The sequence below is a fragment of the Panulirus ornatus genome, chromosome 20 (genome assembly GCF_036320965.1).
Source record: "Panulirus ornatus isolate Po-2019 chromosome 20, ASM3632096v1, whole genome shotgun sequence".
In the NCBI taxonomy this organism is placed as follows: Eukaryota; Metazoa; Arthropoda; class Malacostraca; order Decapoda; family Palinuridae; genus Panulirus; species Panulirus ornatus.
The window spans coordinates 59,603,995-59,618,883 of NC_092243.1; the positions used below are offsets into that span (position 1 = coordinate 59,603,995).

General features: G+C 47.0%; 1 protein-coding gene across 2 annotated transcripts in view; it reads right to left on the reverse strand.

The window, feature by feature from the left end:
• The window catches only part of LOC139756045 (hematopoietic prostaglandin D synthase-like), a 503,151-nt gene that overhangs the window by 419,991 nt on the left and 68,271 nt on the right, over positions 1–14,889 (reverse strand). For both annotated transcript variants that reach the window (XM_071675023.1, XM_071675022.1), the window contains exon 2: positions 1,385–1,442. The gene's annotated coding sequence lies outside the window, so the exon portion shown is untranslated. The remainder of the gene's footprint in view (positions 1–1,384; positions 1,443–14,889) is intronic.

The window sequence follows — 14,889 nt, forward strand, 5'->3', positions numbered from 1 at the left end:
CATCACATAACTTCACATCTTCAGTCACAGGGAGGCCATTCCCTCACACTACGCATCACCAGACCTGTGGTGTTGGGGGCATCACTGTCACACGGCGTGGCTTCATGTCGTCAACACAAGGTACGTAACCCCTTAGCATGACGGTACGACCCTTGAGCTCGCCGGCACGACCCTTGAGCTCGCCGGCACGACCCTTGAGCACGGGGGCACGACCCTTGAGCACGGGGGCACGACCCTTGAGCACGGGGGCACGACCCTTGAGCTCACCGGCACGACCCTTGAGCACGGGGGCACGACCCCTGAGCACGGGTCACGACCCTTGAGCTCACCGGCACGACCCTTGAGCACGGGGGCACGACCCCTGAGCATGACGGTACGACCCTTGAGCACGGGCGCACGACCCTTGAGCTCGCCGGCATGACCCTTGAGCACGGCGGCACGATCCTTGAGCACGACGATACAACCCTTAAAGCAATGATGATCATGGAAAAAAAATATATATGCCTCCTTTATCTATGGACGTCTGACAACACATGTCTTATATTCGTCCACCTTCAACCCCCATCGACCGGCCAAAGTGGAACCTCAGGACACACAGACGTGTACTCGAACCCCAGGACACACAGACGTGTACTCGAACCCCAGTACACACAGACGTGTACTCGAAGCCCAGTACACACGTCTGTGTGTACTGGGGTTCACGGTCAACCTGCCACCTTCCTGTGTGGAGGACGTGTAGTACACAGTACTGCACTGTACTCACGTTTCGTCCTTGCTTCCACCTACCCATGTGCTACCCTTCTCCACCCACACTGTCACGGAAACGATCCGACTGGAAATGTAGACCAAGAAGGGCTCGAAAATATGATATAATCTGCTCATATTCGGGTTCATAAAAGGGGAGAGAGAGAGAGAGAGAGAGAGAGAGAGAGAGAGAGAGAGAGAGAGAGAGAGAGAGAGAGAGAGAGAGAGAGAGAGAGTGTAAAGGAGAGAAACTGTCAACTGGTGGAAAAAAAAAGAAAAAAAAGAAATCTTTCTCATCTGACCGACTTCTTCTGGCCAGTTACAAGTGTCATTCACACACACACACACACACATATGACATCACGAGACGAAGACGTGGAAATACATCCTATTTGTCCTGGTCTTGTACCGTGGAAGTGACCGGGGGGTCATGACTGTGTACCGTGGAAGTGACCGGGGGGTCATGACTGTGTACCACGACTGCCGACCATCACACTGTACTTGTCTACCACCAGGATCACACGGATAACCTTCTTGTGTTTAAGCTTCTATCATCATCATTTATGTGATACATTTGTGACTCAATCTTTTCCCCTCGATGCACCTGGCTCACAAGGCACGACCCGTCCAACACACTTGCCTTAAGAGAGAGAAGTATTCCACACGCGGACGACGGTCGCTCCCGAGGTGAAGGTTTCCTGGAAAAAAAAGAAAGACAAAATAGATCAAATAAACTGAAGTAAAAGCGATACAGGAATATATTTATGGTTCATGATCATAGGATGGGAATACTGTAGTCTTTCTCTGATCAACTCCCTCCCTCCCACTGGTGGTGCAGCTGAGACCAACTCCCTCCCTCCCTCCTTCTAGTGGTGGTGCAGCTGAGACCAACTCCCTCCCTCCCTCCTTCTAGCGGTGGTGCAGCTGAGACCAACTCCCTCCCTCCCTCCCACTGGTGGTGCAGCTGAGACCAACTCCCTCCCTCCCTCCCACTGGTGGTGCAGCTGAGACCAACTCCCTCCCTCCCTCCTTCTAGCGGTGGTGCAGCTGAGACCAACTCCCTCCCTCCCACTGGTGGTGCAGCTGAGATCAACTCCCTCCCTCCCTCCTTCTAGTGGTGGTGCAGCTGAGACCAACTCCCTCCCTCCCTCCTTCTAGCGGTGGTGCAGCTGAGACCAACTCCCTCCCTCCCTCCCACTGGTGGTGCAGCTGAGACCAACTCCCTCCCTCCCTCCCACTGGTGGTGCAGCTGAGATCAACTCCCTCCCTCCCTCCTTCTAGTGGTGGTGAAGCTGATACCAACTCCCTCCCTCGCATTAGCAGTCATGAAGGAGCTCCATCCCGGGAACATCTACCACGATAGAGGAAGCATCTACCACGATAGAGCTAAATCTATCATAAAAAGGGACAATCTACCAGAGACAACAACCAATACAACACACACGTCAGCTAGAACGGCACCAACAAACACACCGACACAATAACCACAACAAAAACAACAACAACAACAACAGGAAAATAAAATAAAAAAAAAACAACTAGAAAAGGAAAACAAGTGAACAACCACAAATCAGTAGTACCCTCCCCCCCTAATAACGATCTCTCAACCCCCCAATAACGATCCAGAGTTACAAGATTACATCCAACTGTATATATGAACAGTCAGAGAGAGAGAGAGAGAGAGAGAGAGAGAGAGAGAGAGAGAGAGAGAGAGAGAGAGAGAGAGCCAGGAAGCCTCCGGGTTTGCCCCGGCTCATTCTTCACCATATCGACCAAGAGGAGGAAATAAAGACATCAAATCTCCATTTTCCTTAACCCGCCTACCCCCCCCCCCCCCTCCCGGCTACTCCCCCCCCCCCCCCCTCCCCGCCGGAGGAGGAGGAGGAGCGGGTTCGGGTCGCTAATGTCCCCTGACGGGTTATTAACCCCAGGACGGGTCACTTTTAGGCCCACGCTGACAACCCACTTTCACCTGGGGAAAAAAGAAAATATATATATATATATATATATATATACTTTCTATGATATACTTGATCGCCGTTTCCTACGTCAGCGAGTTATATATATATATATATATATATATCATACAAACCTCCAACAGCCAGGATCGAACCCGGTACCCCTGTGCAACAGGCGGGAGCGCTACCGCTAGGCTATGATCATAGCCTAGCGGTAGCGCTCCCGCCTGTTGCACAGGGGTCCCGGGTTAGATCCTGGCTGTTGGAGGTTTGTGTGTTCTATGAAGGTGCGCGTTCATATGCTCTCAGGTGTCGGGTTGTCAGGTCGTCAGGTTTCTGGTCTTCACGTTACGGGTCGTCAGGTCCTGGAAGGACATCTAGCACCTCCTCCCGTCTTCATGCCTCCGAGGGAGAGGGAAGGTGTGTGAGAGGTGGAGGACATCAAGGCCCTCTGGCCTTCAGGTCCCCCAGGTCCCAGGTAACCGAGTCAACAGGTCTCAGGTCGTCAGGTCCCGGGACGATGGGTCACCTGGAAAAATCTTCCCTGGGCCTCGACGCTTGAGAAGACAGGCTCATAATTTCCGGAACACCCGGGATGGGGAGGAGAACCTCCCCGCTCTTACTGCTGCTCTCTCTCTCTCTCTCTCTCTCTCTCTCTCTCTCTCTCTCTCTCTCTCTCTCTCTCTCTCTCTCTCTCTCTCTCTCTCTCTCTCTCTTTCTTTCTCTCTCTCTCTCTCTCTCTCTCTCTCTCTCTCTCTCTCTCTCTCTCTCTCTCTCTCTCTCTCTCTCTCTCTCTCTCTCTCTTTCTCTCTCATAAAACCCAGTCCTTCAAGTACATCTACATGAGACGTTTTGGCTGAGAAGCATGGTGGCCTATTTTCCGTCGAGGGGGAGGGGTGTTCGACTCCCACCACGGCACTACAATACGGTAGAACCAATACTTTTTTTTCTACGAATCTGAGAGCAAGAAAGACATACAGAGACCACCACACAGACACCCCCCCCCCCCCCCAGTCCGAGCGAGGAGGTCCGGCCTGAGCACTACTGAAAAAGACGCAGTCCGCCGTCCCCTTAACAGCAGTGGAAGGAAAGGATAACGAGGCAAAACCCGTCACCCTGCCTTCCACTCCCTCCGGCGAAACGACGTGCAGGAAGCAGGGGGAAAGAAATACCTTGCAGGAGTAAATCTCTCGAGGAAAATCTTAGATTGGAGTGAATGTGACTACGTCATGCATTCCATCACCAGAGGCAAGCATTCCTAAAGAGTTCGTTCACCAGAGGCAAGCATTCCTATAGAGTTCGTTCAGATATAAAAGGTAATAATAAAGATGATCTTTGAAGCTCCAAACTCGCGATTAGATTCGCCCTTTAGAAATTATCCGCAGCGTCAATCACAAAGGTAGTCCAGCCGAGCCACGAACATCTCCATTACTTCTGATGTGCAACGATCATACGATAATCCCTTCTTGATCCCTTAAAGAAGGCGACACGGACGGGTTAATCAACGGTGATGCGTTCTTGTAGCATGGCCAAGGTGAGATCAGTGGCTGAGAAGAATTATGATGATCAGTGAAAATAAATCACTCAATACCTGAGGGTGACACGCGATGATAAAGCCTCATTCTGAAAGCATCAACTTGCGTTGCTCTAAACACCACAGTCTGGGAGATTATTCCATGATTCAATAACGTAAGTGGTAAAGTAATACTTCGTGTAATCCGGGTCAATTTGGTAACTTCCACGTTCTGACCCCATTTCCTCTCGTTGGTAGCATTGGTTCGAAAGTATATTCATTTTCCATTTCGACAATGCGGAATTCTTAAAGTTTTCCAAAACATTCTATCAACTTTTCTCCAAGTCGTCCCTTATAGAAATGAATTCAAATTTCGCAGTCCGTCCATATGTGATTTGTTACATAAGGAAGGAATCGATTTAGATGCTCATTTGCTGAATTGTTTCTAATCTAAGAATACCCTTATTTAGGTTGGGACTCAGAACTGCACTGTTTATTCGTGGTGGAGTCTAAGTATAGTACAGTGGCATTACTACATCCATGCTTTAGTATCTGAGGTTCTTTCAATAAACCCTAACATTTTAATCGCTTTTCGAGGGGGGGAGTTGCTTACGGGGGAGAGAGAGAGAGAGAGAGAGAGAGAGAGAGAGAGAGAGAGAGAGAGAGAGAGAGAGAGAGAGAGAGAGAGAGAAGAGAATTAACCCTCTGCCTCTCGTGGAGTCCCAAGATCGTTTTGATATATATATATATATATATATATATATATATATATATATATATATATATATATATATATATATATATATATATATATATTTTTTTTTTTTTTTTTTTTTTTTTTATACTTTGTCGCTGTCTCCCACGTTTGCGAGGTAGCGCAAGGAAACAGACGAAAGAAATGGCCCAACCCACCCCCATACACATGTACATACACACGTCCACACACGCAAATATACACACCTACACAGCTTTCCATGGTTCACCCCAGACGCTTCACATGCCTTGATTCAATCCACTGACAGCACGTCAACCCCTGTATACCACATCGCTCCAATTCACTCTATTCCTTGCCCTCCTTTCACCCTCCTGCATGTTCAGGCCCCGATCACACAAAATCCTTTTCACTCCATCTTTCCACCTCCAATTTGGTCTCCCTCTTCTCCTCGTTCCCTCCACCTCCGACACATATATCCTCTTGGTCAATCTTTCCTCACTCATTCTCTCCATGTGCCCAAACCACCTCAAAACACCCTCTTCTGCTCTCTCAACCACGCTCTTTTTATTTCCACACATCTCTCTTACCCTTACGTTACTTACTCGATCAAACCACCTCACACCACACATTGTCCTCAAACATCTCATCTCCAGCACATCCATCCTCCTGCGCACAACTCTATCCACAGCCCACGCCTCGCAACCATACAACATTGTTGGAACCACTATTCCTTCAAACATACCCATTTTTGCTTTCCGGGATAATGTTCTCGACTTCCACACATTTTTCAAGGCTCCCAAAATTTTCGCCCCCTCCCCCACCCTATGATCCACTTCCGCTTCCATGGTTCCATCCGCTGACAGATCCACTCCCAGATATCTAAAACACCTCACTTCCTCCAGTTTTTCACCATTCAAACTCACCTCCCAATTGACTTGACCCTCAACCCTACTGTACCTAATAACCTTGCTCTTATTGACATTTACTCTTAACTTTCTTCTTCCACACACTTTACCAAACTCCGTCACCAGCTTCTGCAGTTTCTCACATGAATTCGCCACCAGCGCTGTATCATCAGCGAACAACATATATATATATATATATATATATATATATATATATATATATATATATATATATATATATATATATATATATATATATATATATACGACGGAATAATGAAGTTAGTAAGGGTGGGTCTAGTACGTCGGGGTCGTCATGCTGTAGAGGGGAGGCACACGTGACCAGACGTCTCTGAAGGAGAAAGAAGAATTCCTCCTCCCGGAGTGAACCCCGGCACAGTGCCTGTGTGAGCCACGTCCACTCCCAGATGGACGCACCGACTCTCCCGCCACGAACTACCACCATCTCACGCACGGGATCGCACAGGCATCACGCAGGACCGACGTAGCACTGACGTAGGCTTCCCTCCCCCCCCTCACGGAGCACTGACGTAGGCTTCCCTCCCTCCCTCACGGACCACTGACGTAGGCTTCCCTCCCTCCCTCACGGACCACTGACGTAGGCTTCCCTCCCTCCCTCACGGAGCACTGACGTAGACTTCCCTCCCTCCCTCACGGACCACTGACGTAGGCTTCCCTCCCTCCCTTACGGAGCACTGACGTAGGCTTCCCTCCCTCCCTCCCTCTCTGCCCAACCTGCCATCACCAATTGACAATTTTTTTGGCCCGCTAAAACCATCTTGATTTATTCCTCCCGCCGTGTCTCTCCCGCTGTCCGTAACATGGCAGTGAGGGAGGGAGGCGCGGGTATTATCCAGCCAGCGCACCATTCATTCTCCGCGAGATAATCTAGAATTACTTTAAATACCTCAAAATGTAAGTCAACTCCTTCAGCTGCGACAGGACGATGCAGAGCACGACGGTATGGCCCTCGAGCACGACGGTATGGCCCTTGAGCACGACGGTATGGCCCTCGAGCACGACGGTATGGCCCTTGAGCACGACCGTGCGTGCCTTGAGTACGATGGTAAGAGGCCGTTGAACGCCCACAGTACGTACGGCCATGAGAGCACGACAGCGCGACCCATGAGCACGACGGTGTGATCCACGGGTGTAACAGCCAAGCCATCATACCCAAGGGTCGTACCGCCGTGCTCAAGGGTCGTACTGTCGCGCGCGCGTGTGCGTCTGTGTGAGTGTGTATATAATAACACATGAGTAAAGACACTGTACATATAACAAGGTTAAGAAACGGGGCAACACGAGAGTAAAGCTATTCCCCCCACCCCCCACACACACACACACACACGTACAGGAGCGTAAAGCGTCGTGTGATTAGAAGAGAAAATGTTCAAGAGATGTGGCCCCCCCCACGATTGCAGACGTCCCACCACCCCCACGATTGCAGACGTCCCCCCCCCCACGATTGCAGACATCCCCCCCCACGATTGCAGACATCCCCCCCCCCACCTCCACCTCTCCCCATACAGTACAAAAGAAAGTAATGACACATGAGTAATGAGACACACGGGAGGATGTGTACTACACACTACCACCACCAGCTGACACCCCCTTGCCACCACCTGCTGACAACCCTATCACCCTCTGCTGATCTTTCACCACTTCATATCATCAACTGGTATACGTAAAAGAGGGTATCAACGACACATGGAGAGATCGCAAGAGTTTCTGGGCAACAATCGTCAGCCTGTTCGTCGTTTAATACACAAAAACTAACTACGTCTTACTTCCTGAGGTACTGCCCAGCATATGGGGCGCCAAGGTTCGTCTTCGTCAGCAAAGATGTTCGCTCCCCAGCAATCGACCAGTGAACCTTTGTTTACAAGAGGTAGTCGAGTTTGAAAAACTTGTGAAAGCAGTTTTACACGCAACCTGATATGTTTATGATGGACGGCCTATACCTGAATGAAGTGGGGGGGGGGGGGGATGCGGGTTTTGGCAGGCTTCTCTGTGATGCTAAACGTTCGTTTTCGGTTTAAAAAAAAAAAAGGAAAAAGAAAATATAGCGATTATGGTATGACTGGCAAGCGCTTAATGTTAAGTTATACATATCAAGAATAGAAATTTCATTACCGAATATGCAATTCCTGGGAACATTATACAGAGGTGACAGAAGTAACAACAAAGTAAGAGGAGGTGTTTTGCTCTTCGTTAAAGCTAATCTTCATCCTGCTAAGAAAGCTGTCGAAGTTGTTGACAGTGTCAGAGGTCAAGCTGCGGTATGATTTCTGTTGAGCCACAAACGGTGAACGAAGAAAAAGATGCCAATCTAATCATCTGTGTTAACCTAGTACCAAGTCAGCAGTGCACACATGCTTGAAAAGGCAAACACAATGCTGAGATCCATAGGTTTTTCAGACCAGGGAAATATTCCTAACTCCCTAGAGTTTCACACAGCGGTGGCCAACCATAATGATTCCTGGACTAAGATGTTATACAAGATCTGACTAGACAACATAAACTTATTTAGCTTATAAAAGAGAAGGTTAAGAAGTGACCTGATTCAACTACTCAAAATGATCAAAGGCTTTCATTACCTCAATCTAAGATACCAATTTAGGTTAAATTTATCTGAGCTCACTTACGGTGAAAGATACAAACTTGTGGGCAAACATTTTACTTCGAAAGAGTAAAGCTACATTGTCCTCAACCACATTGTTAACATGGGGAATGATTTACCAATCAGAGTGGTTGAAAGCAGCACCACAGACACCTTTTAAGAACACACTTGACAGCTGCTTCCCTTCCATCCACCACTGATGGTTTGTGACTTCTAAGTTCCAAACAAACTCTGAACTCTTATGTTTTTGATTTCTCCCTCGGGCACAAGCAGCCTCAAGAGGCCTTGTAGTCCGTTGTTGTTTGCATTCCTTACGTATAACCCAAACCTCAAAGTTGATCGTTTGGAGCCACAAAATGTTGTACAACTCTGTCAAGCAGGCGGCAATGTATTGTGGGGTAATGGAAAACATTGCGTTCGGCGAGCCAATGTCTTTCTAAAATGCTTAGTGTTTAGTTAAAGCGTTCGTTGTATCAAGTTCTTAGAAAAGAAAATATATTTGAATTCGTAAATGTATCTAAAGTACGAAAGCATACTTTCTACAACCAAGCAACTGTCGTCTGGCTAACGACCCAGTCTACCAGCGACCGCTAACATCTTTACTGTTCGCTGGCTGGGTGGGTCGCCCAGCCCGCCATGATGCTCCGCACCCCATCCAACCCACACACACTTTCCCCAGATGCTGCCCGCCTCCAACCCATCTATAAGCGGGGAAACTCTGGCGGCAAGAGAGTGTACAACAATACCCAACAAGAGCCACACATCTCTGCCAGCACACATTAAACCTGACCCGGGGAACTTGGACGCTCAACTTGCCTAACTAGCATAGCGACCGGCGTTGGCCGACAGTTTCTCCCCAGCGGCCGGCTCGGAAGGACTGTTTTTTAAAAATAATATATTTCTATCTGGCCAGTTTATTTTTCTTACAAGATATGTAGTATTTGGTCAGAAACTCAGGAAACGTATTTTTTTCAGCAAATCAAAATTCCATAATCATATTCATGAATCAAGCGAATGGGTTTAGCTTACGCTAGTTGAACTACGATATGAAATGCATCAGGGACGTAACAAGGCAACTAGTTTACTCTTGTTGGGGTGAACTGGGATACAAACCACCATAACTATGTGATGGGGTCAGATTTCATTAATTATATCACCCAGAACAACGTCCCTAACCTGACCTGACTTTATTATGTTCTCAAGTATATGATACGTACTTAACTCTGCACTACGCAAACATGGATGACATATCATTTTGGTGCGCCTTAATACTTATATAATCATATACCTTGATATCTTATCTATCTATACATTGATAACTTATCTATCTATATAATGATAACTTATCTATATACTGATATCTTATCTATCTATATGCTGATATCTGTTTATATAATTACCCCAAGACCGATCTCTATGAAATATCGACTGGTTTGAAGAAGATGGTTTAACGAGACTGTATTCCCAGTGATAAAACTTCGATAATGGTGACTTTACACTTGGGGTGTAACCTAGAGCAGGCAGAGTCCGGTAACATCTAAATGGCGTCCTAGGTACGTCTCTTCGCTGTATATCAACAGACTTATATTTCTTGTGTCTCCCCTGATGATGTGATTATTACACGAAAGTGCACTTGGGAACTTATCGTGTTTCATTTTCCCCGTGGACTCATAAATATATATATATATATTTTTATTTATTTATTATACTTTGTCGCTGTCTCCCGCGTTTGCGAGGTAGCGCAAGGAAACAGACGAAAGAAATGGCCCAACCCCCCCCATACACATGTATATACATACGTCCACACACGCAAATATACATACCTACACAGCTTTCCATGGTTTACCCCAGACGCTTCACATGCCCTGCTTCAATCCACTGACAGCACGTCAACCCCGGTATACCACATCGCTCCAATTCACTCTATTCCTTGCCCTCCTTTCACCCTCCTGCATGTTCAGGCCCCGATCACACAAAATCTTTTTCACTCCATCTTTCCACCTCCAATTTGGTCTCCCTCTTCTCCTTGTTCCCTCCACCTCCGACACATATATCCTCTTGGTCAATCTTTCCTCACTCATCCTCTCCATGTGCCCAAACCACTTCAAAACACCCTCTTCTGCTCTCTCAACCACGCTCTTTTTTATTTCCACACATCTCTCTTACCCTTACGTTACTCACTCGATCAAACCACCTCACACCACACATTGTCCTCAAACATCTCATTTCCAGCACATCCATCCTCCTGCGCACAACTCTATCCATAGCCCACGCCTCGCAACCATACAACATTGTTGGAACCACTATTCCTTCAAACATACCCATTTTTGCTTTCCGTGATAATATTCTCGACTTCCACACATTCTTCAAGGCCCCCAGGATTTTCGCCCCCTCCCCCACCCTGTGATCCACTTCCGCTTCCATGGTTCCATCCGCTGCCAGATCCACTCCCAGATATCTAAAACACTTCACTTCCTCCAGTTTTTCTCCATTCAAACTCACCTCCCAATTGACTTGACCCTCAACCCTACTGTACCTAATAACCTTGCTCTTATTCACATTTACTCTTAACTTTCTTCTTCCACACACTTTTCCAAACTCAGTCACCAGCTTCTGCAGTTTCTCACATGAATCAGCCACCAGCGCTGTATCATCAGCGAACAACAACTGACTCACTTCCCAAGCTCTCTCATCCCCAACATATATATATATATATATATATATATATATATATATATATATATATATATATTTCTTTCTTTCAAACTATTCGCCATTTCCCGCGTTAGCGAGGTAGCGTTAAGAACATAGAACTGGGCCTTTGAGGGAATATCCTCACCCTTCTCTGTTCCTTCTTTTGGAAAATGAAAAAAAAAAAACAATAATGAGAGGAGAGGATTTCCAGCCCCCCGCTCCCTCCCCTTTTAGTCGCCTTCTACGACACGCAGGGAATACGTGGGAAGTATTCTTTCTCCCCTATTCCCAGGGATAATATATACATATATATATATATATATATATATATATATGATAGAGTTGATAGAGATGCTCTGTGGAAGGTATTAAGAATATATGGTGTGGGAGGCAAGTTGTTAGAGGCAGTGAAAAGTTTTTATCGAGGATGTAAGGCATGTGTACGTGTAGGAAGAGGGGAAAGTGATTGGTTCTCAGTGAATGTAGGTTTGCGGCAGGGGTGTGTGATGTCTCCATGGTTGTTTAATTTGTTTATGGATGGGGTTGTTAGGGAGGTGAATACAAGAGTTTTGGAAAGAGGGGCAAGTATGAAGTCTGTTGGGGATGAGAGAGCTTGGGAAGTGAGTCTGTTGTTGTTCGCTGATGATGCAGCGCTAGTGGCTGATTCATGTGAGAAACTGCAGAAGCTGATGACTGAGTTTGGTAAAGTGTGTGAAAGAAGAAAGTTAAGAGTAAATGTGAATAAGAGCAAGATAATTAGGTACAGTAGGGTTGAGGGTCAAGTCAATTGGGAGGTAAGTTTGAATGGAGAAAAACTGGAGGAAGTAAAGTGTTTTAGATATCTGGGAGTGGATCTGGCAGCAAATGGAACCATGGAAGCGGAAGTGGATCATAGGGTGGGGGAGGGGGCGAAAATCCTGGGAGTCTTGAAGAATGTGTGGAAGTCGAGAACATTATCTCGGAAAGCAAAAATGGGTATGTTTGAAGGAATAGTGGTTCCAACAATGTTGTATGGTTGCGAGGCGTGGGCTATGGATAGAGTTGTGCGCAGGAGGATGGATGTGCTGGAAATGAGATGTTTGAGGACACTGTGTGGTGTGAGGTGGTTTGATCGAGTAAGTAACGTAAGGATAAGAGAGATGTGTGGAAATAAAAAGAGCGTGGTTGAGAGAGCAGAAGAGGGTGTTTTGAAATGGTTTGGGCACATGGAGAGAATGAGTGAGGAAAGATTGACCAAGAGGATATATGTGTCGGAGGTGGAGGGAACGAGGAGAAGTGGGAGACCAAATTGGAGGTGGAAAGATGGAGTGAAAAAGATTTTGTGTGATCGGGGCCTGAACATGCAGGAGGGTGAAAGGAGGGCAAGGAATAGAGTGAATTGGAGCGATGTGGTATACCGGGGTTGACGTGCTGTCAGTGGATTGAATCAGGGCATGTGAAGCGTCTGGGGTAAACCATGGAAAGCTGTGTAGGTATGTATATTTGCGTGTGTGGACGTGTACATATGTATATACATGTGTATGGGGGTGGGTTGGGCCATTTCTTTCGTCTGTTTCCTTGCGCTACCTCGCAAACGCGGGAGACAGCGGCAAAAAAAAAGAAAAAAAAATATATATATATAACTGCCTTTCCAGCTTTATCAAGACAGCGTCAAGAAAAAAGAAAAAATGGGCTTAAATGCAAACATCAAGTTCATACCTGTCCATCAACATGTACGGAAGCAAGAGCCTACCATTCACAGCCATGCCACACACGACTACTACGTGGCTTACTTGAGCCGCCTCAAATGCGCTGCTTCAGCCAACTGGCACCACATCGCCCACATGTGCCACAGCAAACCAACTCAAATGCATGACTCTCAACCTACTGAATATTCAGGCCCCGACACCCCAAAGCTTCCTTCAATACATCCTTCCATTTTCCTCTCCGTTTTCCCCTCTCCCCTCCTTCCTTCACTGCCACACACACACACACACACGTAATCTTGGCCAGTCTTCCTCCCCTCACATCTGAACCACTTCAACACACCTTCTGCTGCATCTGAAGTCCAAGACGCACACCTATACAGCATTTCAAGGATTAAAGAATCTTCAAACACACCCATCTTCTCTCTCGTAAACAGTGAACTCTCCCTCTACATGCTTCTTAATGTAATCAATGACCTTAACTTCTTCTTCCAGGTACCACAAGAAACTCCACTCCCTCGAGGAACTCCCCATTGAAACTTACGTTCACACTATCCTGTGCCATCCGTCAATTTCAGAGTTATCTAACTACTTCAGTTTCTCCCTGGCGTTGCCACCATAATTACGTCATCGGCAAACAGGAACAGATGATTCATTTCCCAAGCCCACCTACCCACCTGTCCACAACATGCTCTAGACACGAGCATTTACCTCCCCCAACATCCCGTCCATAAAGATTAAACAGAGAAGGTGACAGAACACACCACTGACGCAGCTCCACCTTCACCAGAAACCACACACCCACCTTGCACACGTGCCTTCCTCTCACGGTACAAATCTCTTCTCTGTCTCTCAGTAACTCACTATAATCGTGGCACCTCCCACAAGGCCTCTCTGTCAACTGTACCATACACTGTCCCCACACCAGTGTCAAGCTCTGTCTCAGACCATTTCGCACACACATTCTTCAGAGCAAACACCTGCTCCACACACCCTCTACCACTTGATCCTCCTGTTCATTTAAAAAAGGTGAAAGCACACATAGGGCGGTATTCCAAGCCCAAGCACCCGCCCCTCTATTCGCCATCTGTGACACGCAGGAGATACAGCTCGTGGGTAACAGCAGGGAAGGAATGCGAATGAATGGGAGGAGTACAGAGAGCGAGCAGTGGGTTAACCGGCTGTATAAACTAAGGCATCAAAAACATGCTTCCACCCACATACACCTGACAACCTACACCGTACACGTTACATCTTCCCTTTCCATTTCAAACCGTCCCTTTCCCCTGACCCACCTCTTGTTACTCTCTAATCACACTGAAAATTAAAATATTACGAGAGCTACAGAGGAGGGCAAGATGAGAGGAGGAGGAGGAGTAGGAGGGAGTATGGAGTATGTTAATGATGTCTGAGACTATGATTAAGGTCAGTGTGGCTACGTACGTAGGGCTCACCACACGACCCTCCACACCTCACACACTCAGTACCATGTACATCGTACACACACCCTGACTTTACAATGCTGGTCTGGAACTGCTACATCCGGGCCCACGCATGTACCACTGCTACACCCAGCTCACACATGTATCACTGCTATACCCAGCCTACACCCAGCTCACACATGTATCACTGCTACACCCAGCTCACACATGTATCACTGCTACACCCAGGTCACATACGTGAATCACGTCACCAGTGCTTCACCATGACAACAATATCTTGAGCCCTTGAGCACGGGCAAACGACCCTCGAGTACGACCCTTGAGTATGACCTCTAAAACTCAGGTCAGAGGTCAATCACGTCGTCACCAACGGCACTGCAGAGTAAACTCAAGGCTTAAAATTCAATACACGTATCCAAAGGTTTTAATGGACAATTAATCTGACCAATTTCAGAGGAATTTCAAATTCAAATTGAAGCGATTATCAGATGGGCCGCAATAATTCAATCGCATAATCTGATGGGCCGTATAATTCAACTGAATGAAACATGTTTACAGCAGAGGACACCATCTATAACTACATTATCCCCAA